General features: G+C 37.2%; 1 protein-coding gene across 3 annotated transcripts in view; it reads right to left on the reverse strand.

The window, feature by feature from the left end:
• Positions 1–24,512, reverse strand: part of raraa (retinoic acid receptor, alpha a) — a 203,804-nt gene that overhangs the window by 113,721 nt on the left and 65,571 nt on the right. The gene's annotated exons all lie outside the window — the stretch shown is intronic.

A 24,512-nucleotide genomic window follows, 5' to 3' on the forward strand; every position in this document is an offset into this window, starting at 1 on the left:
CATGAACCGATGAACTTATGAGATCTGTTTCCATTAAAGAATAATGTGTTTCTCCTGAAAAATAGATTCAAGTAATCTCAGATTTGCCAAAGATTTGCAAGTCTGCAATCGAAAGTCAATTGGTACAAATATGTACCTCTGAGGTATTAAAATGAACTCTTTAGGTGCAAAGGTGTTCTTTATAAGGGTACCACCCCAGTGATAGAATACAGGTTGTGTGTGTGTGCTTAGGTTGAGATGTCTACACATCTGATACCTGTTGTATCAGACTTACAAAGTAAATTAAATACTAAATTAGATTCTAAGCAACAGTTCAATGTGTCAGAAAAGAGAATGAATGGGTAGTAAACCTTTTTTAACTTTAAGAGATAAGTTACAAGCTGTTTCGACTCATTTCAAACCTTACATCTAAAAAGCTCACCAAGTCAGCTGCCTACTTACAGTACCATTGTAGAATCTGATATATCATGACTTAAAACACAAATGTGTTTGTACATGTACGAGAAAGAAATGTTTAGGAAATAAAAGGACAAAAGAAAGGCAGTAAGAAGAGAGAAAGAGAGATGAGAAGGGGGTGGGGTGAAAGAAAAACAGGACGAGATTCATTTTTCATTCCTCCTCCCCATAACATCCATTCATCCATCCCCTCCAGTCTGAGACAAACTGAGAGCCTTAATGTCCATTGTGTCTGATTGAGTGTCTGTTAGTATAGCACACTATGCATTGCTATGCTGTTGCTAGGGTGTTCTGGGTGGTTACTAGGGTTGTGCTATGAGGTTGTTAATATGTTCCAGATAGTTTTTCGCTTGCTTGGTGGCCCAAGAGCTCAATCTCAACTATCTATATTCTGGTATGATTCTGGTCTCTGATTAAATGTAACGCCACACTTAGTTTGTTGTCTGTTGGGTAGTATAGTATTAAGCATGCATGTTGTGTGTGTTCTCAGGTTGAGATGTCAACGCATCGTATACATATTGCATGCAGTCTGACTTATAAATGATTATATAAACATATAGTTTCATCTCTAAATGAGATGAACCGCAGCAATTCAAAGCCACAGTTTCATGTGTAGGTTGTTAAGGGAAGAGTGTCAGAGAAATGGACGGTAAACTTCTGAAATGTGTTTGAGAAGGTTTCTTTTCTCTGGAGACGCCTGCAGCGCAACCAGCCGACTGAATCTAAACCACATGGCTTTACTGACTGGCATCAAACACACACACACACACACACACACACACACACACACACACACAAAGAAACACACACGTATGTGTTTGCGCACGCGTTCAGTTCTTGCTGTCCACCCACACCCTCAGTAGCAAATAAACTCACTCTCTCTCTCTCTCTCTCTCTCTCTCTCTCTCTCTCTCTCTCTCTCTCACACACACACACACACACACACACACACACACACACACACACACACACACACACACACACACACACACGCCATCTAATACAAAAAAGTTGGCCATTGCAAAAACATGTTTTTTTTTCAACATTTTCAATTTAAATGTGTTTCAATTTTATAATAAACTTGTATAGCCAGATTTTTTTCTTTTATCTGTTAATAATGATGTATTATTTTCAACCCAAAATGCTGGGTTGTTTTAGCACATTGTTACGTCAAATAATTTTTTTTTTTTGTTAAAGGTATTGCGGAGGATTTTCTGTTTCCGGGTGGATCATCAATACTCTTGGTCCTCCTAGTTGTCAATCAGGAGTGTTGTGCAATTGCATTTTTTAAAAAAGTGGAGAAGGCGGTTCTTTTCTAAAATTCGAGAAAATCCTCCGCTACACCTTTAATTTCAAGCCAGCAGTCCCTTTTAGAAACAATGCTGGGTTAAAAAATAAACCAGCATTTATAATGTAGTACAGCACTACAGCATACTATAGTGTAGTAATTACTTATATACTACAGTATACTACAATTTACTGTGGAAATGTATGAAGTATACTACGGTATATCAAATCACTGCAGTTAAAACGGTATTCTACTGTATTAATTAACATATAGTGTAGTAATTACTAATATACTGCAGTATACTACAATTTACTATGGTAAATATAAAGTATATTATGGTATATCAAATAACTAGTTAAAACAATATTTTACCGTATTAATTAACATATAGTGTAGTAATTACTAATATACTTCAGTATACTACAATTTACTATGGTAAATATACAGTATATAATGGTATATCAAATCACTATAGTTAAAACGGTATTCTACAGTATGAATTAACATATAGTGTAGTAATTACTAATATACTGCAGTATACTACAATTTACTATGGTAAATATAAAGTATATTATGGTATATCAAATAACTAGTTAAAACAACATTTTACCGTATTAATTAACATATAGTGTAGTAATTACTAATATACTTCAGTTTACTACAATTTACTATGGTAAATATACAGTATATTATGGTATATCAAATCACTAGTTAAAACAATATTTTACCGTATGAATTAACATATAGTGTAGTAATTACTAATATACTGCAGTATACTACAATTTACTATGGTAAATATAAAGTATATTATGGTATATCAAATCATTGGTTAAAACAATATTTTACCGTATTAATTAACATATAGTGTAGTAATTACTAATATACTTCAGTATACTACAATTTACTATGGTAAATATACAGTATATTATGGTATATCAAATCACTAGTTAAAACAATATTTTACCGTATTAATTAACATATAGTGTAGTAATTACTAATATACTGCAGTATACTACAATTTACTATGGTAAATATAAAGTATATTACGGTATATCAAATCACTAGTTAAAACAATATTTTACCATATTAATTAACATATAGTGTAGTAATTACTAATATACTTCAGTATACTACAATTTTACGAGTGTATGATGCAATAAGTGGTATAGCATGGCTTTCTTTTAATATATTTAAAGACATATTTCATAAAAAAAATTAATTATATTTTTACATAAGCAATGCATTCATCGCTGATACAAACAAACCCTTAAGTTTGTTTGTGGAATCTACCATTCTCATACAATTACATAGACAAAAGTGCATAATAGAGTATAATAGATAAATGCAGTGGCGGCTCGTGACTGCTTTTCCGAGGAGCGCAAATTCAAAATATGTGTTCGGAGTGGCATGTGTGTTGCTCGTGTTTTTAAAATATGTGTTTGTTGCGTCATGTGAACCATGTGCATCACGTGTTTTGTCAAAATAAGTGCCTGCTGCAGACGTGTCTAAAGGGTTTATGATAAAAGAAACGCTCACGTTCACAAAATACACGCAAGACACTCACTTAACAGTAAACTCTGATTACACATGAGATTATGCGAGTATCTTGCAAACGCATGCATCTCTTATCATAAACCCTTTAGACGCATCTGCAGCAGGCACTTATTTTGACAAGACACGTGATGCACATCACTAGACGCACAGAACACATATTTTGAAATTATGAACCACACACATGATGGGCTACATACATGTTGTGACGAACTTCGCATCGTGCGCCTTCGGAAAAAAAGTCACCGGCCGCCACTGGATAGATGATCCTTAATAACCATTCTTTTTAATTCTTAGCTATGACCGTTAAACTGTTCCTGTAAGTGGGCTAATGTTGACCAGAATAAGCTGACATTACTATAATCTTTACTATTTTATATCTGTGCTGCTATGTGATTGAGGTCTCTTTTGTTGCTCTGAATTATTGGGGTGACAGAAAGTTGCAGAAGTGCAAATATGTCACCTGATTACCATCATCGATCCTACTTCACCGATTATATAATGTGATTACGTCATCGTGCTGTCCATTAACTCCTTTAAAGCTGGCACACTGCCTGTATATGTGCAGATGAAAGCTTTTGAATACATTTGATCAAACACACACACAATCTAGTCATTTTTTACTACCTATTTAAAGTGTCAATATTGGAATTTTTTACATTTTTGACCTCATGTGATCAGACCATTTCTGTCCGTTCTCGATGAATCTCTTACTCACTCAGAAGCTCATTGGTTGACCCATGATATTATCCCAGTTATGCCAAGAATAACGACAAGTTTCAGGTTTCATGCATTTAAAGTCCCTGTAAAGTCAGATATTAAATGTGTTTTGAGTTTGTCACACTACAGAAAAATTAGTTATTAACCACTCAACCAAATTTGAATGATGTAAAAATAACAAGAAAATAAAATAAGGTATCAAAATTTTAGAAAAATAGGCTGCATTCTCTGCTCTCAAGCGTTGGGGGTGTCTCCGCTGTCGGTGCTAAAACCACGCCTACTCACGGGAAAGATGTGTTAGGGGCGGGGCCATGCACTGTTTTAGGCCCGCGTAAAATATGGTGAAAAACTTTACATAGTATTATATAGTTTATAGTCTTTGTGGCTTTTCAAGCATTACATTTCTAACATGTATGTGTTTAGAAACTATTTTCAATATTGACATTACAGAGACAAAAAATATAATTTTTTTAAATAGTGAATGTTGCCATAACTTTATTTTTTTGTGAACATGCCAAGCATTTATGAATAAAAGGTTATGATATTTTCCAGTACTGTCACATTATTTCATTAAACAATATTTCCCCTATATAAAATAATGAAAACCTGCAGTTTCAAGCGGACTAAGACTAGACAATATTGCCAAAAGTTCTATCGCTACTTAAAAATTTCAGTCGATACGGTATAAATGTTAAATAAAAGCCTTAGGTTAAACTGCAAAGATGAATGCCCATAACAAATGTCTGTACCTAAAAACTTTGCAAATGAATTTGCCATGTCTATGAAACCTCCTCCCATAAAACTATATAATATATATTTGATGTTCCCCTTTAATTTGTATGCCGTCTTCAGATTAAATTAAATGTAAACTCACTGATACACAATATGTAAATAATCTTTGTGGATGAAATATCTACAGTAGATGACCGTCCGCATTTACCAGAAGGTTCAGTATAAACACAAGGCCACAATGTGATTGATTTGACCTTTTATTTCCAGTGTGACAAATGACCTGGAGGTGATAGCAACCACAATCTCTTTCTAGATATTCATGATTAGATTGGACTGCCAAATGCTTTTACACATAATAAGATTAAAACTGCAACGAAACTCACTTTTATTACCGGATAAATGGACAGCACTGCTTTAAACATACAAAACCAAAAGGTCATATGATAACATTGGGGTCATATATTCTCATTGGGGTCCAATTCTGACATTTGTGACCCTGGACCACAAAACCAGCCATAAGTCGCATATATTTTTAGCAATGCAATAGCCAACAATAGATTGTATGGGTCAAAATTATTGATTTTTTTATGCCAAAAATCATAAAGATATTAAGTAAATATCATGGTCCATGAAGATATTTGGTACATTTCATAAATATTTCGTTTTTTACCTTCTGCACTTATATTATATATAACTGAAAATAGCTGCTGAAGAGTTTTCAAAGATGACCGTTGAATGAACTGACTTGCTTTTGCTATTAAGCAAGTATTCCAAAGCTTTCCCTAACCACACAACCTTGGATATAAAGCCAATAGTCGAAAGTATTTAGAATCTAAAAAAGTACACCGAATCTGAAATCCAGATTAAGTTTTCTTATGCACACACCCATGTTGAAATATGGCCAGAAGGTTTGTTTGAAAAAAAAAATGTGTTTCACTGTAACCTAGAATCCCTGATACGTGGCTTTGAAAAGAACATCTAAAAAAAGATTTGTAGCTTAAAAAAATAATAAAGTGCTTTTATTTATCTTTTACTTTTCAGATTAAAATTGCTTTTTAGATACTTGACTTCCTAAATTGGTTCCATATTTGGTAACATAATTTTACAAGCCATTTTGACATCATAAAGATAATACTGAAATGTGCATTGTTAAATAAAACAAAAAATTAATAAAGTTTTTATTGTAGTTCTGTTTCTGCTGTGTTATGGCTTTTTTTCTATGAATACACACTACCAATAAGTACTGTAAAAGCTTTTTATCAGTCTTATACAAAGACATTGATTGACTCTAAATCCAATCCAGTCATACTAAGAAATACATATATACAAACATAAGTGTCTTGACTGACAGAAAAGACAGTTAAGGTCCAGTCCATACACTTTAACAGCATGAAGGTCTATTCAGGGCCGTGCACAGGGGGGTGGCCAGGTGGCTAGAGCAACTGCCCTTCTGCCCTAATCGGCTGAGGTGCCCCTCTCGCCAACCCCAGTCAAAGTGTTCTGTTACCGCTCGTCTAAAGATCCACTGTTTCTGGTAATCCACTTCGTGATTTCCCGCCCGCTCCGCAGCATCTCTCACATTCTGTGTCCACTCTTTGAAGGGCGAAGACGACAGTTTGTTGTATTAACAGGTAGATTCATTAACTTACATTACCTCAGTTGTTGAGCTGCTCAAATAGTAATTTGGTAGTTTGAAGCCGAGAGAGGTCGTGTTCTATATTTATTTTTGCTTGCTTGTGTTCTCGTGATCACTCGTGATCTCGACATAACAAAAGTTGTATTCTTGTGATGTGATTAAAGCTTACGTGTACTCAATAGAACATAATTTTTAGACAGCAAAAGCATATTTAGCAAATTAGCATGGATGAACAAATGAGATTTTACTTAGATCAGGGTTTAGCTCACGATGAAACAGATTTGCCAATAATTGACCATTTGATAGCGCGGTGAATTTAGGGACCGTCTTTAAAGTACTCCATATACGTTTCTACTTCAAACAGCATTAAAATGGAATAAGTCAACAAACAGTCACAAAACCAAACTGTAAAGTGTTCGTGGTTGTCAACTATAATGCACACTTTTTTAGATGTTTTATATTTATTCAAATAAACTGTTAAATACTATTGAAGATAGAAACGTGTACAGTGCACTTTAGAGATGGTCCCTAAATTCACGAACATCAAACTTTATTTATTTATTAAGTCTATCGACAATTAGCTACGCGTGGTAACAGCGAAGACTCCATATGCATCAGCAGTCCACTTCAAAATAAATGAAATATTATGGACAGGAAATTACATTATTGCATTTGGATTATTATGTCTGGATAGCGAGAAAACAACTTTTGTTATCTCGAGATCATGAGAAAACAAGCAGCAAAAATAAAAATATGGATGACCTCTCTCGGCTTTCCTATGTTTATGTATTTCTGTAATGATTTGCTCTCTGTCTTCTAAAGTGCTAACAACTTAGCAAACATTTTTAGAATTACAGTGATTGTCTAATGAGTACCCGATGAGATCTAATATAAATAACACCACATTTGCTGTTGTTGGCACACTTTGTCGACAAAAAATAAAAAACAATGTTTTTTTTTTTTTAAAGACAGAGTTGGAAGGGAGGCTGCAAAAGCTGTTCAAAATTGCAAACATGGATTCAAAGCTTCAACATGTAAATCATATAGAATATTAAGAAGTTTTGTCACACTCTAAATCTTGTTATAAAGTCTATTTTCCATTATAATCACTTATATTATTTGATACTTATCTATAACACATCATATTGTTAAAACCATATAAATTGTGCCCCCCGTGCCCCCCTTTTTTGTTTGGGCCACTGCCCCTCAAAATGTCTGTGCACGGCCCTGGGTCTATTCAAACTCCGCATCATGTTTATTAAAATGTCGTAATCTGCATAATTTTCCAGGGGGAATCTTTTTTTTTTATGGTTCCATTTGATGATGCTATAGGTGCAAAAATCTACTTAAGTCACTGAGGTCCTGTTTACATCTGGAATTAAGATTTGTTTTCCTCGAAGGGTGTGAAACATTTTGAGCTCATCCACCTTTAATCACACATGTTCAAATGTGTTCGAGCAGCGAATCCACAGTGTTTTGCATGATCGCAATCATTAGTAAAACTACAGCGGCTCTTTCATTTTTGTTTCATTTTGCGAGCATGTGAAAGTTGCGCGAGCTAAATTTATGTTTTATGTTATTTTTTAAAGTGACACTTTGTAGTTTTTCAACCTTCATAATATATTTTCAAGACCCTTGTGATGGTACATCGACTTAAAATAGGTTGAATGACATGTCCACCATAGCCTCACGGGGTCTGTATCGTTTTTACAAGTGCTTTTAAACTTGGGGTTTCGGGTAGTAACCCGAGCACAAAACAAAAAACTATAAAAATATGCTTTATGGCATACGTCACTTTCTCCACTTCCTCAAATTTGGACGTGAGAGCGCAACTATTTATTTTCCTGATGTTTTTGTCATGGCCGAAGCAGCAACTAAGAAAAAGAAACCTGAGGTTTTGTTGGAGGAGATCAGAAAAAGAAAAGGGGAGAGTGACAGAATAAAAAGAAGGACGAGGATCAATTATATTGGGCCAGCGTTCGCTCGCTGGCACGAACTAAAGAAGGAGGAGGGGTTTCTGACCGATGCTGACTTGGCCGTCATGCTTTTGTACTAGTAAGTAATGTTATATTGCTTGCATATATAAGTCCTGTCTGGCGCCCGAAGACTTTTTTTATTACGTGAATTTTACTGGAGGCTACTTGGAGAGTTTAGAGAGAGACTTATATCACGTGACATTGAGGTGCTGTGGTGGCGTCATGAACCTACGACATGGGCGATCTGGGTTTGATTCCTCTTTAAGCAATTTTTTTATATAAACTTTAACCAAGCGACCACCGTTACACTGGCTTGTAAACGTGAGCTACGTGATGAAATTATATTATATGACACATGACATGCTGGAAGGCACACTTTGTGACCAAAAGAGTTGTCTTCTTTTCCTTTGCGACAGTGCTGCGGCGCTTGTGGCCTCTAGGGGCACTAGCCGTGAAAAATACATGTCTAGCACCCCCTAGTGGCCAAAAAGTTCCATGGTGTGCCTTTAACCAAAATTTGTGTTAAAATAACGTGTGTTGTAATGTGAGTAATTTAAGTAATTCTAAATGAACACATTATTGAGTAAATTCAACTTCATTTTATCATCTATAATCCACTTAAATATGTAAGAAGAAAGTTATTTTAATAATGTTGTGTTGAAACTACATGAATGATTTTAGTAGACATAGCTAAGCAGTGGACTTCCAGCATGCTTTGCATGGGACGGCATTTGGAGAGTAATGTTAGAAATTAAACATTATGTTGTGTATTTTTAACTAAAAAGAAAGACCTGTTAGTGTTTAATTTTCATTAATCTTTGAGATTTAGAAGAGTATCTGTTTCTTCTTTGAGTTTTGTTGTTACCATTGTTCAGAAGACTGATCCTTGTGTTAAGACTGTAGGTGATTCACAATGAATATCATGATGTGTGTTAATTCACCCAATGAGCAATAACTGTGCTAATGCCAGTACTAAGGCCAGTCTTTTCTTAATTGCTCATCAAAATTTTGTATATGATTATAAATATGTAAAGAAAAGAGTCAATTTTACGTGATTAAATCAGGAAGATTCCATTAGAGAAGTAAGCCTTAAAAAGCACTTTGATAACAATACAATACATAATATTTTTAAATAAATATCACATATTTTTGAAAAGTGTAATTTTACTTTAAAGGCAGGGTGCATGATCTCTGAAAGCCAATGTTGACATTTGAAATCACCTAAACAAACACACCCCTACCCCAGTAGAATCTGGACTTGCTTTTGATAGACCCGCCCCACACATACACATCCCCGGCAACGATGTCGGTTAGTAGACACGCCCCTTACTGCTGATTGGCTACACGTGTGTTTTGGTACTCGGCCTGACTCCCTTTTCCAAAGTGTTTTTAAAAAATCATGCACCCCGCCTTTAACAATTGAAATTAAGTGAATGTGAAATTTACTTGAAAAATATGCGTGCAAAAACTTCTACTTATTGTTTTTCCAGTGTATCACATTATTAGTGCACGTGAATTTAAACTAGAGCCCGACCGATTTATCGTTTTGCCGATTTTATCGGCCGATATGAGCATGTCGCAGATATATCTGTATCGGCGTATAAGCCGCAGATATGCGCCGATATGAATGTTTGTTACAGAACACATTAAATGCCTTTGAAAGATGTGAGTACTTGTTTGTCCAGCAGAGTGCGCCATACTGGTTGCTAATGGCGACCTAGATCACTCACTGTAGTGACACCAGCCAATCCCCCACCCCCTTCACTTCAGTCAGTCTCTCAGTTCAGGTGGCTGCAGTCACGCAGTGTCTTCTTCACAACATTTTTACACCTGGTATTAAGACGCGCTTTGGTCGATTGGATTATAAATGGACAAGAGAGACGCATTCCCGTTTACATTTGGTGTTTTTAATCCGTCTCTTTGTCGACTTGCGAGTTAAAACGCAAGCGGGAGAAATGACGCGAGACGGAGAAATGACACGTTTAAACTACGCGCAGCCGTGCACTTATATATCACTATATGAGATTACTGCTGCTTGTGTTGTTAGTTAACATGCTCATTTCAGAGCAATTGATTCAATAAGCTCGTGCAACTCTACACCCTTGCTAAATAAAAGAGGCGGAGCGAAGACGCTTTAGTTTTATAAAAGTCTAAAGTTTGCACGGAACCCTGGGTTTGTGTTATAAAAACGTTGTGCACAACATTAAACATAGCGTACATTAGTATGTGCTCCGTCAAGCATTGTCTTCGTAACTGTGAGTGGCTAACTTATTTGTGAAGTACACAACTTACTGTAAACCTAATATTAATCAATGACTTCATAAGTTTCTCTTTATAACGTTATTCTCGTCAAAACTGCAAATTATGCAAGTTTTATGTTTTTTGTTCTCTTTGTGTTTTAAAGTTATTTATAATAAGTCAAGTTTACTGTTTAGTGCACTGATATCCAACTAATTTTGGATAATAAAGTTTATTGTTAACTTCTTGCCTATAGTACATATCTTTGTCACATCAATATAAGTGTTGGATCACCACATTTGTGAGTGATCACCACATTTGTGAGTGATCATTGCATTGCATTGTATTTATTCATAGTATATTATGTTAAAGTATATAGTGTATTCTATGTACAGTACTGTAGTATAATATACTGTAGTATATACTGAACTATAATATACACACAAAGAATATCGGCCGATATATCGTTATCGGTCTTTTTTTACTCCCTAATATCTGTATCGGCATCGGCCCGAAAAAACGCATATCGGTCGGGCTCTAATTTAAACCTGTCATTTCTCCCACTCGTGTTTTAAGACTCACCCATGGACCATCCCCTCAAAGTAATCAGGACAGAAGTGGTCGAACATGGACAAAAGAGACGGATTCAAACACCATTAAATTGGATGTGTCTCTCATGTCCACTTGTGATCCGATCGACCGAAACACATCTTAATATCAGGTACGAACAAGCTCTGACTGTCTGGACAGCAAAGATCTTCGTAAAGATCAGGACACAGCCGTGTATTTACATCCTCTCCACCCTAAAGCTGAACAATTACCCCTCCATCACGCACACTGACACCTCCGTCAGATTAATGACGTTGGGGTTAACGTGTGAGCATGTGTCTATGTGTGTGTGTGGTCGGGCACCATTTAGAATAATGATAACTCACTTTAGATAACTTAATTATCTTCAGGAGAGCATTTACATATAAATGTACATAAATGTGTGTTTATCTGTGTGTATAATTGATTTCTCAGGGTACCGATAACCGTGCGATATGTGAATTGGGAGGTCATTTATCTGTTTGTGTGCTTGTGTCAAAATGACCATCCCACACTAATGGTGTCAGGGTTCGAGGTGAGGTCCTAGCGCTGATGACCAGAAGCTTCCCTGCGCGCTGTCTAAACATTAGTCCTGTCTTAAACGTCTCGACATTAATGAGAAACTCCCTCTGAAACACACACAAAGTTCAGAGAGAGAGAAGGAAGAAGGAACAGAAACATTTAATGGATATTTAATAACGCTTATGAACAAGATGAGATATTGAGGAACTCGATTTTTCAGAACAAATAGTGAGCGGTGCACATGCAGAAATCTCTGTTATGATGCAAAGTTGGTAAAACAACTCCTACAACTTTATATGATATTGGTATCGCTACATACTGTATGGCTCAGCTGTACAAGATTTTTTGCTCAACTGTGATACAGTATGTGCCCAATTTTGATGCTAACTATTTGGTTTAGGTTTTTTTTTCAATTCCCAAATTCTAACAACATAAGCAAGCGGCTGTCGCGGTCCGCACGTAACTTCCAGTAAACTCCGCTAATAATAAATAACAACAAAGTTCTTTAAACGTAGTTTATTTATATAAAAAGCAACAAAATACAACAACACATAGATTAGGAAACCAAAACATTTGTTATTTTCGACGAGGGATTTGTTCAAGAGATCAGTTTAGCAACTAGTCAGACCATTAAAAAAACGAAACCGGAAGTAAAGTTCGGATCCAGACGTGTATCACGTGCGTCCGATGAAACTGTCTTTAGCGTGTTGACATTTTACATTTCATTCAAAACAACAAATATGTTGTGAAATAATATTGGCGTAGCCTAATTCACTTCATAAGGACATATTAAATTTTACTCATTCTATATTAGCCGAATACTACTATCAGTTTCCAGGAGATTTAATAAAATGTGTATAAATGTATGATTAATACAAATTAATAAATAAGTTATTTATTCTGCTTCATAATAATAATTATTATTATTCTTCTATTAATCTTTTTTTTAAATCAATAAGTAATATAAGAAAGAAAAACTTAATGACTTAATGTACATAATCAAACAAACTATTATTTACAATTAATCCTGTTAAATGTTTTATTCTAGGCTATTTATGTAAAGTTTCTTTTTTGATAGTAAACGGATTGATACATCGCATAACAAACTTTTTACGTTTTTTTGACGGTTTAACTCATTTATGTTTTGTGTGTTTGCACAAATGTAGTGGGCCAGGTCTGGATGAAGTCCCAGTCCAGCTCTGTTTGCATCCACAGTACATTTTGAAGTGTCACCAAGTGAAGGTTTGTGTACTGTACAATATATAAATGCCACAAACAAAGCTTTGTGTTTCTTCACTTTTTCAAATACAAAAAATAAAACCCATCCATGATTATGTTACTGTAAACGAACAGTAAAACGATCCGAGCAGTTATATAACACAGAACTGTAGAAACCTGCCAGAACCCCAAACAATTATACAAGAACACGACGTCCAAGAATGACAAAGTGTTTGATTATATAACTGCCCTTTCTCTAAATCTTTGATTTTACATTTGCATTTGGTTGTTTATCAATCGAGATTTACAGAAAGAAAGCCGAGCGGAATTCCGAGACGACATAAAAATGTCTGGAACGCAACGGTACGTGCAACATTCCAACATTTAAATCAATCCATTCATAGTGTTGTGTGAGTATTGACAGAGCGCATTAGGCAGATGAATGGATGTTGAAGACGACGTCGTGATGTGTGGAAAACAGAGCTGAAGCTGAGCTCCAGGGAAAGACTGTTTGTTGGATTGATAGGTCAATAAACACCACCACACTCCGAGGCATCATTAGTCGCAATTCGCTGCAATTTCACGTGCTGCAGCATTCTCTCGGGCCATTCGTTAAGATCGACCAATCAGCTTTCAGCTCTAATGCATTAACGACTCTTATGGTCAGCTAAATTCAAAGCCAAAAACGAAAGCTGAATATATCTCCCTGATGTTCTACATTAAAAGCAATTAAAGCACCTACGGCTAGTTGTTTATTTTGACTACTGATACCAATGTGCATCTCTTAAAGGATGCGGCCGCAGCAGTCAGAAGCCCCCTGAAGCCGTTTAACGGATCGGATGCGTTTATCCTTGTGTGTGTATGTGAAGGAGTTCTGGCTGAAGCAGGTGGGCTATGACCAATGACCCACCAGAAGACAAATGCTTTTAGCAGGAGGGCTGCTGACATTTATGTTTCATGTGGTAATGGACGATGACCCTCAGAGTTCAAGGGTCAACCGCGGCGAGAGTCATTCCAGCACAGCGGACGGCGGCTGAAACTTAAGCCAATCAAAACAGAGCATGCCGACATCCCACACACGACAGCTACAGTCAGAACAAACTACGAGACCTGCACTCTAACGCAATATTAACACAGTATTCAGCATGGCATGATTTTATCCTAAATTTATTGCATTTAGGATAAAAGCATGAAAAAGAAACGTATTCAATTTTGATGTCATCGCATAAAGCATATTATGAGTACAAAGTTTTTGTGTCAAGTCACTTAACTAATCTCAAAAACCAGCCAAAACTTCACTTTTGTGATACACAAAAACATTATAGTTAAACATTTTTCATACTGTTGCTTTTAATTTATAACAATGTAAGTGAACAGGGACTGTCCAGTATAAAAAACATCACAGCGCCACTATTAAAGTTGCTCTTAATCTACTGTATATTGCTGGGTTTCCATCACCTTAATTTTATGCGCATTTTGAAGTTTCGCATAAAAAAACGAATTCCTTAAAGATGCAGTGTGTAACTTTTCGAAGCATCTAATGACCGAAATGCAATATTATATACATAACTATACTCTCAGTGGTGATGAACTGTTAGTGTTCATTACCTAAGAATGAGCCGTTTTTATCTCCATACACTGTGGGTCTCCTTAAATGGAAGACCATTTTGTGCCGCCAAGTTTCTACGGTAGCCCTAAATGGACAAACTAGTGTAGAGCACGTTTTGTCACTACTGTATTTTGTCTTAGACAACAACATGTTTGTCCTGTGGTGACTACTGTAGCTTATCTATGCATTTCGGTGAACAGAAGACTGAGCTAGTGGTTGCAATTCACAATCTCACACCTAGATGCTGCTGAAATCTACACACTGCACCTTTAATTCGTAAAAAAAAAAAAGTTTTACTAGCGAACATTAAACCTATTTGACTGATCGTCTAGCTGTATCAGCCGACGTTGTCTTTCCCATATATGGGGATTAGATAATCCCTTCATCATCATTCTTTCGAACAATTTGATGGAAACGCACCTAATTGGCATTTGTTTGTTTTTCTTCTATTTTTGTGAATTTTGAAAAGATTTGCTCCATGTTTGGATGGAAACCCGACTTCGAAAACCCAGAGTAAGTAAAGCCTGATTTATAGTCGTGTGTAAGCTCTACGCCATAGGTTATCCGTAGCCTGATGTGCACCTCGCAACATTTTTAACAGCGCGTCAGGTCTACACGGGCTGCAAGCGCTGTGATTGGTCCACCAGAACCCCTCCCGTCAGTGAAAACAATATGGGCCAAGTTGAGGAGTGATTTAACTTAAACTTCAACAAAAGTCGCTGTTTATTTACTTCCATCTTTGTGGGTTTCTCAAATCATACACAACAAGTTGCCGTTTCTTCTTCGTTTGTGGGTTAACTTGCCAAGCTGCTTCTTCATTGACGGTCGCGCTGCTCCTGTGGTTACACGTGTGTATACTGCCTACCTGCGATCTGTGTGTGTGTTTGTACGTCGACGCGGACGACGGCGCAAAAGTATAAATGAAAACCGATGCGGAACCTACCCCGTAGGACCTACGCACAATAATAACGAACCCTTAAGAGATAAGGTGATTATGTAAGGCCCACAAAACATTAAAGTAATGTAGATTTACCTCAGGAACTCTTTATACTCATTTAACAGCCAAATCATATGTGATATTTTAAATCTGATGCAACCATAAAAACTGACGAAGTTGTGACACCAAAATTAAGAGGCTCATCAACTTTTAAAGAGAGGAATACATTGTGTTGTTTACGTCAAAGGCTAACCAGTTAAAAATGGATCTGTCACCTGGTAGTAGTTCGCAAAATTCTGCTGATGCCAACATGGACTGGTTTCTTGACACATCCTCCTCAAAAATTATAAACAAAACTACACAAGGTAATTCAACCTAAGCTACATTAAATATGAGTTCACGGAAAACACTGCATTTTTAATGTTTGGTTTTAAGGACACTTTCGTATACTTTTGTACGATAAACGATTTTGGAAGTGTGTTGGGTGGCCACTTTATGCTGAAAGTAAAATCAGTTGACAAGCACTTAGCTGTTGTTTACTCTAAAACTGCTTATCCATTCATTATAAGGTGGGTGGTACGGTGCAAAAAACGCAAAGGTTTGCGAAAATGACACTATACATCACTGGCTAGTAAGCTAGCAGGTCTAGTTGTGCTTTTTATTTAATCCAATTCACTGTATTCCTGCATGAATTCACACCTGACACGTTCCACACCCATAAAACAGATCTTACCCATTTTAGCCATTAACTACGATATATATAATGACTTTATTGAGCACTTAGTTGCATTACAGTACAGTATGGGGCGGTGTCCCGGACAGGGTTTAGATTAATCCAGTACTAGGCCTTATTAATATTAGGTCATTAAGAAGTTTTTACAAATATACCTTACAAAAACACTACAAATGTGCATCTTAAGACAGATCAATGTCAAAAAATAAACTTAAATTAAGGTCAAGGTGTTTTTAAATTAAAGCAGCTCAAACATGCATTTTAGTCTGGGACTAGGGTAAGCCCTGTCCGGGAAACCACCCCTAGGACATTTAAGAAGTTTTTACAAACAAGCCTTACAAAAAACAATACTGGTGTATCTTGAGACAAAACAATAGCACTGATATATGTTAAAATATGTCAGTACAAGGTGTTTTAAAATTGAAGTAGCTCAAACATGCATTTTAGTCTGGGACTAGGATAAGCCCTGTCCGGGAAACCACCCCTAGGACATTTAAGTCGTTTTTACAAACAAACCTTACAAAAAACAATACTGGTGTATCTTGAGACAAAACAATAGCACAGATATATGTAAGATATGTCAGTACAACGTGTTTTAAAATTTAAGTAGCTCAAACATGCATTTCAGTCTGGGACTAGGATAAGCCCTGTCCGGGAAACCACCCCTAGGACATTTAAGTCGTTTTTACAAACAAACCTTACAAAAAAACAATACTGGTGTATCTTGAGACAAAACAATAGCACTGATATATGTTAAATTATGTCGGTACAAGGTGTTTTAAAATTGAAGTAGCTCAAACATGCATTTTAGTCTGGGACTAGGATAAGCCCTGTCCGGGAAACCACCCCTAGGACATTTAAGAAGTTTTTACAAACAAGCCTTACAAAAAACAATACTGTTGAATCTTGAGACAAAAAAATAGCACTGATATATGTTAAGATATGTCTGTACAATGTGTTTTAAAATTTAAGTAGCTCAAACATGCATTTTAGTCTGGGACTAGGATAAGCCCTGTCCGGGTAACCACCCCTAGGACATTTAAGAAGTTTTTACAAACAAGCCTTACAAAAAACAATACTGGTGTATCTTGAGACAAAACAATAGCACTGATATATGTTAAGATATGTCAGGTGTTTTAAAATTTAAGTAGTTCAAACATGCATTTTAGTCTGGGACTAGCATAAGCCCTGTCCGGGAAACCACCCCTAGGACATTTAAGTCGTTTTTACAAACAAACCTTACAAAAAACAATACTGGTGTATCTTGAGACAAAACAATAGCACTGATATATGTTAAAATATGTCAGTATAAGGTGTTTTAAAATTGAAGTAGCTCAAACATGCATTTTAGTCTGGGACTAGCATAAGCCCTGTCCGGGAAACCACCCCTAGGACATTTAAGTCGTTTTTACAAACAAACCTTACAAAAAACAATACTGGTGTATCTTGAGACAAAACAATAGCACAGATATATGTAAGATATGTCAGTACAACGTGTTTTAAAATTTAAGTAGCTCAAACATGCATTTCAGTCTGGGACTAGGATAAGCCCTGTCCGGGAAACCACCCCTAGGACATTTAAGAAGTTTTTACAAACAAGCCTTACAAAAAAACAATACTGGTGTATCTTGAGACAAAACAATAGCACTGATATATGTTAAGATATGTCAGGTGTTTTAAAATTTAAGTAGTTCAAACATGCATTTTAGTCTGGGACTAGCATAAGCCCTGTCCGGGAAACCACCCCTAGGACATTTAAGTCGTTTTTACAAACAAACCTTACAAAAAACAATACTGGTGTATCTTGAGACAAAACAATAGCACTGATATATGTTAAAATATGTCAGTATAAGGTGTTTTAAAATTTAAGTAGCTCAAACATGCATTTTAGTCTGGGACTAGGATAAGCCCTGTCCGGGAAACCACCCCTAGGACATTTAAGAAGTTTTTACAAACAAGCCTTACAAAAAAACAATACTGTTGAATCTTGAGACAAAACAATAGCACTGATATATGTTAAGATATGTCAGTACAAGGTGTTTTAAAATTGAAGTAGCTCAAACATGCATTTTAGTCTAGGACTAGGATAAGCCCTGTCCGAGAAACTGTCCCAAAATGACAGTTCAGCGACAAGTAGCAAAAGTGCAAACACTAGTCTGACCTTGAGGGCAAATATGATGACATAATGACATCAAAAATATGCTAATTAGTACGTTCTGAATCAATTCATGAGGATCCAAACAATTCCCACCCCTAATCAGAAGCCCCACTGACTTCCATAGTATTTGTTTTTTCTAATATGGAAGTAAATGGGGCTTCTGATCGATTTGGTTACAAACATTCCTCAAAATATCTTCCTTTGTGTTCATCAGAACAATTAAATTTATACAGGTTTACAACAACATGAGCGGGAGTACTGTAAATGATGACAGAATTTTCATTTTTGGGTGAACTATCCCTTTAAATTCTGTTATGACCACATGATCTGATCTGTGTTACCTTCATTTGTTTTATAGTGCTGTACTTGTTATGTATGTCACATTTCGTGTCTATTTTTATGTCTTTAAATGCATTTAAAAGAAACATCTGGGACAACTATAATACATTCATTACAAACAGTACTGAGAAATCTCCTGAGATATAAAAGTGCAACATCTGAGCAGTAAAATTGCCACATAATACATAAAGCTGAATACACACTAATGTTCTTCCATTCTGTTTAATACTAAAAGTGATTTTGGTATTCATTTAGGATTCGGGATGCCTCATTCATACTGCAGAAAGAAATTCTGACTTCAATAAAACGACACAAAACAGGTTTCCAGACCATTAAAGTTTCCCAGCGTGTTACAGTTCCAGAGTTGACTCACAGATCTTGGAAATAAAACAAAAAGTTTCAACACAAGTGCAGGGTTTGATATTTCAAGTCTTGCGCAAAACATTGTATGTTTACAGTAACCCCTCCACCCCACCCCGTCTGTAATTACTGCAGTTTTAAAGCAATACAAGAGCACTGTATAATGCTTCTATATACATTAATAATAGTTCTCATGTAACATGGTTTTTAGTTTCAGATTTAACGGTGATGGCATTCTGGCATGCATTTGTGGCGGGACTATATTTTCTATCAACCCAATGGCAGAAGGAGAGATTATATTGGAAAACTAATTCATTGGGAAAGTTACTTGCACAAATAAAATAAAAGAATAAAAACACTTTGTCATAACTTTTATTTGCACTAGAGCATATTTAAATGTGAGAACCAGTTAAATCTAATTTATGCATTTTCCTGGGAATTGAACCAATGATATTTGTGCTACTAATGCAATGCTCAACCAATGGAGTTACATGAACCAATGACGTTTCTGTCACTGACATTAAACTTGGTGCAAGATGTCATGCAATGACAAGTTCGGTAATGCCAAGAGCAAATGACAGTACTACAAACATTTCCACCAAATACTTATGAAATAACTTCTATGGAGTTCCTGGTAAGCATTGTGTTAGCCTGCCAAATGCATAAAAACTATCATATCAGTTAAGTCTGTTCCACATAAAAATATATAAGATGTGGACTACATTTATTTAGCTTTCATGATATTTTTTAGGCTATTTTGGTTCGTTTTTGACCTTGAAAACCCCTGTATAGATTCAAACATAACAGTATGATATAGATTTTGAATGAATGTTTCTTTGAAATCTGATGAGTCAGCAACTCAGAGCTCAGAGGTCACACACTTAAAGTCCCTCCAGGCTTACAAAACACTAACATGTATATTGTACGAAAATTTTCTGCCCGATTTATATGAGCTCGGTTTCAAGACCACTGCTAGCTTACACTATTAGAGACCAGACCGATGAAACCGGATCATGGGTGGCTGCAAAAAAGATGAAGACAGTGCTCTCTTAGTCCCTGATGAGTCCTGTCTCAACCACATGTGTTTTTATTTACTGACCATCTTCAGACAGACCTCTTTGTCTCAGGAGTCATCAATCAAATGTCTCCCAGTCCTAACAGAAAAGCAGATGAGAGACAAAGGGAGGAGATGGGGGTGGGAAGAAGGAGGGGTCGGGAGTTGACCTGGGACCAAAACCCTCGATAAATCAGGACCAAACAATAACAAGCGCAGCTTAATGTTGCCGAGATAATTCATCAACTCAGCACGAGCCGAGAGCGGCCCACTCAGAGTCACTCTGGGAAGGTGGGATATCGCTTATCTGAGACGCTACGAGATCGGTGTGCATGTGTACTCGAAAAAAAAAGTTTCTTAGGGGATTATACAATTGACTTTTCATAAGAACAAACTTTTACCTCTTCATGGGACTGCATTGAGTTTTAAGGAATCTAGTTCACTTTGCATTCACACTGGCACTGACATCTCTTTTATTTGGTCCAGCTGTAATTTAGTTCTAATAGGATCCACTTATCATTCATGCTGTTTTTGAATTGTTGACAATAATTTTTTTTCTTATGAACACTATGAAAATTAAATTAAATTAGCACAATATAAATTCTCAACATAATGTGCCACATTAGCAGCAAAACAAAAGTAACAAGTAAATACTGACGAAATTACGAGATATTTGAACGTGCCGTCATAGCTTGGAATGCAAATGTAGTCAGGGCTCTTGGAAAATTGCGTTGTTAATACTCCGCTCTTCCCTACTTACAGTACTATAGTAATAACCGTAAATTATTATGCATAATTACATATAACTAATTGAGTAACTTTTTGACATTTGCGTATAAAGTGTTTCAATGCTACAAAATATGGTGTAAAAACATCTGAGTGCTGCCCCCTTCAGGTTGAACAGTGGCTATTGCAGTTAAATTTTGCTGTTGGATGTTGCGTTACTGCGTGACGTAATCGGTACGACACTATGTAAGCAGGTTCAAGCTCACCACGCCCTTGTTACGATCTCACCACACCCTTGGTACGAGTTCAGTTCGTCCCCTCTATCTCTGGGGTCTGCCCAATTTTCTTGCATTTTTCAAATATTGCCAGTGGGTGGAGTCAGGCTCTGACAAGGGGTTTAGTTACTCTTTAAAAGCACCCTGCAATGAGAATCCCCGTAACACCTCAACAGTCTCGTGGGACAAGCTGTTGATGTTTTCTGAGCAATCTGATGTCACTTTGAGAAGGCCCCGCCCACAACTCTCCAAAGACCACAGTAAGTTCATTTCTATTTGAAACCTTCTTTACATAATTAACTAATGAACGTTCATTATAGTTTGAAGTAAGATGAAAGGTGATTGTCTTATTAAAAACGGTTTATGTTTATGCTATAGCGAGCGCTCATCACAGCCTTTGCTCGATTGACTGCATTGTGCGTGCTGAGCAGAGGTGCACTCTCACAAGGATGCTTTTACGTGCGCAGATAGTGTTTTGCACGCTCGCGAGGATGGTTTTCGCACATGGACAGTTCTGCGTGCACGATTGGATGCTTTTTCATTTTGACCCGCAGGCCGCCTGTTGCCGACCACTGAACTATAGGGTATTTGGACCTGAAACTTCAAATTCTAAGGACACCTGAGATGAAGGGGCAGTTCACATTTTGAGTCTACAACCACACAAAAAATGCAACAGAGCTGCTTTCGGGGCCAATCACACCAAACGCGTATCTGGCAGTTGCAGGCGCCTTTTTTGAATGATATTCTATGGGCAGGGAGCGTTTGCGCGCTGTTTATGCGCGCCGAACGCCTTGCGGTTTTTGCTGCCTCCCGCAGCACGCGCTTTTAAAGGAGCGCTGAGAACGGAAAAGCACCCGACGTCATTTGCGTCGTTCCATTGTCCAACTGAATGAGGGGAGAGGCAGGCCTTTCGTTGTGGTGACGGAGGTTTACAGTTGTTTGGATCGTCCGGACTCCACTCTTTTTAAAGTTTCTGCTAATATGACAGTTAACAGCAAAAGAGCGCTCACGCTTCAATATTTGATTAACAAGACAGCTGACTCGGTGGTTGCCTAGCAATACAAAAAGCTGCGTCGCACTGCTCTTTTAAAAAAAGCAGTGCGTCGCGCCTTGCATTTCCAAGCGTTTAAAACGCGTTTGGTGTGATTAGCCCCTTCCTCCTCTTTTCCAAAGAGCTTAGCCATTTGTGCTCCCATAGCATCTGCCGTTGGTAAGCAACCATGAGCCAACCGCTACATAGATTAAGTAATGCATCTTTCTGCATTGTTTTTTCTGTTTGTGTCAAAATAATAGCCATATAGCCAGTGGCGGTCGGTGACTTCTATTTTCGAGGGCGCACGATGCGAAGTTCGTCACAACATGTATGTAGCCCGTCATATGTGTGTGGTGCGTAATTTCAAAATATGTGTTCTGCACGTTGAGTGATCCTATGTGCATCACGTGTCTTGTCAAAATAAGTACCTGCTGCACTAAAGGGTTTATGATAAAAGAGACGCTCGCATTTGCCAGATACTCGCATAATCTCATGCGTAATCACAGTTTACTGTTAAGGGAGTGCCTAGCGTGTATTTTGTGAACGTGAGCGTCACTTTTAATCATAAACGGTTTTGACGCGTGTGCAGCAGGTGTGTGTGTGTGTGTGAACAGTCCTTTGACAGAACACAAAGTGCTTATATGAGTCCACATCAATAGTTCTCATCCCTTTTCAATATCCTGTCTCTCTATTTTCTGAAGAGTTTTACTCTAAATCTTGAGACAGATCATATTTTTCCTCCTCTGTGTTTCTCTTTTCTTTTCTTACCTCGTTTGTCCTTTTTCTCTGTCCATTTTCTCCTGCCATGCCACCCTCTGGTAATTTGCCTGTGGATTCAGTTCACGTGAATGAAGTTGCCAATTTTACTGAGGAAAGTTTGGCAAAAACACTAACCCCAAGAAATCGCTGCCAATGGGCAGAAACTTTGCTTCTCAATTTCAAAGTCATATGAATAATAATAACAGAGCACATTTTCAAATAAAACAACGATTCCACATAAGCGTTTCAGAATCATAAGTGAAGCGCAACAATTGGTTAAAGGTCCTCACTGTTTAGCGTCCAGATGGCTTCATGCTCTCGCTGAGTTTAATCTGTTAAAGATAACTGCATTATTGTGATGACATAACCCTTGATCCATCTTACTCAATGTGGTCCTGTCAGAAGATGCTATGATATGTTTAGATGTTGACTCGCCTCTGCAGCTGATCCCAAATTATCAACTCTTACTAGATTTTAATATTTCCAAAACTAAATGTAAATGTTTGCCTAAGCAAAACTCCCCAAAATGATGCTAGTCGGTTGTTGTGGTGCTTGTCATGATCTTAGTGTGCGGTTATGCTGTTCTGGGTGGTTAGACAGTACTTAGTTGCTTATTACCCAAAAAGTCTATTCCTCATGTGTAATGTAACCTTTAGGGTTATGGTTCCCTACTGAAAAATCCAGCTAAAACCAGCATAATGTTTAAGGTGGAAGTAGCTGGTTTAAGCTGGTCCTCCCAGCCTGGCAAAGCTGGTCAAGCTGGTGGGTCAGATGGTCTTCCGGCCTGACCAGCTAAATCCAGCTAGACCAACTTAAAAAGGACCAAAACACAGCTAGACCAGCGTGCTACACCAGCAGTACCAGCTAAAACCAAGCTTGAAAACCAAGTAGAACCAACTCACCAGTTTATGCTGGTGTTAGCTGGATTTTTCAGTAGGGTTACCCTAACCTTAATTCAGAAAATTAGCTTTTACATTTATTCATTTGACAGTCGCTTTGGGTAAGCAATTTACAGTGCATTTAACGTTTACGGTACGTTCACACGGGGCGTAAGAGTTAACGCTTCCTATTCACTTTTAATGGGTGACGTCAAGCGTTACCGAACTGAATTGTGGATCCGTCAGCGCCGCATCACTGCTGTTGCTCGCGGCAGAAGTTGAACATTTCCCAACTTTTCAAGCGCCATGTGTCAGCCAATCAGATCGCCTTATGCAAATAACCTAGACAAAGCTAGCCAATTACGTTTACGGAAGACCGAAGCATGAGTTGCAGCCATTGTGATTGGCTGTTGGGGACGCTTCAGACAAGCCTTCCTTCAAGCGTTAACGCTTCAGTCCCGTGTGAATGTACTGTTACCGTTTATGTGTTCCTCGGACTGAACCTGTGACATTTTTGCTGCTAATGTAAGGTTTGATGAAACCCCACACAGCATTAAGGGGGCGTGCACACCAAAGCGTTTACAACCGAAGCCGGGGTATGTTTTCAATTGTTTCCAATGGAAGCTTGGTGTTTTTCAAAAAAGCCAGCAGCTAGCATTTTTTCATTAATTACGCAGAACTTTAAAGCTTAATATAATTTAAACGGAGGAGTTACAAAACAATTCA

Source organism: Misgurnus anguillicaudatus, chromosome 4 (genome assembly GCF_027580225.2).
Source record: "Misgurnus anguillicaudatus chromosome 4, ASM2758022v2, whole genome shotgun sequence".
Lineage (NCBI taxonomy): Eukaryota > Metazoa > Chordata > Actinopteri > Cypriniformes > Cobitidae > Misgurnus > Misgurnus anguillicaudatus.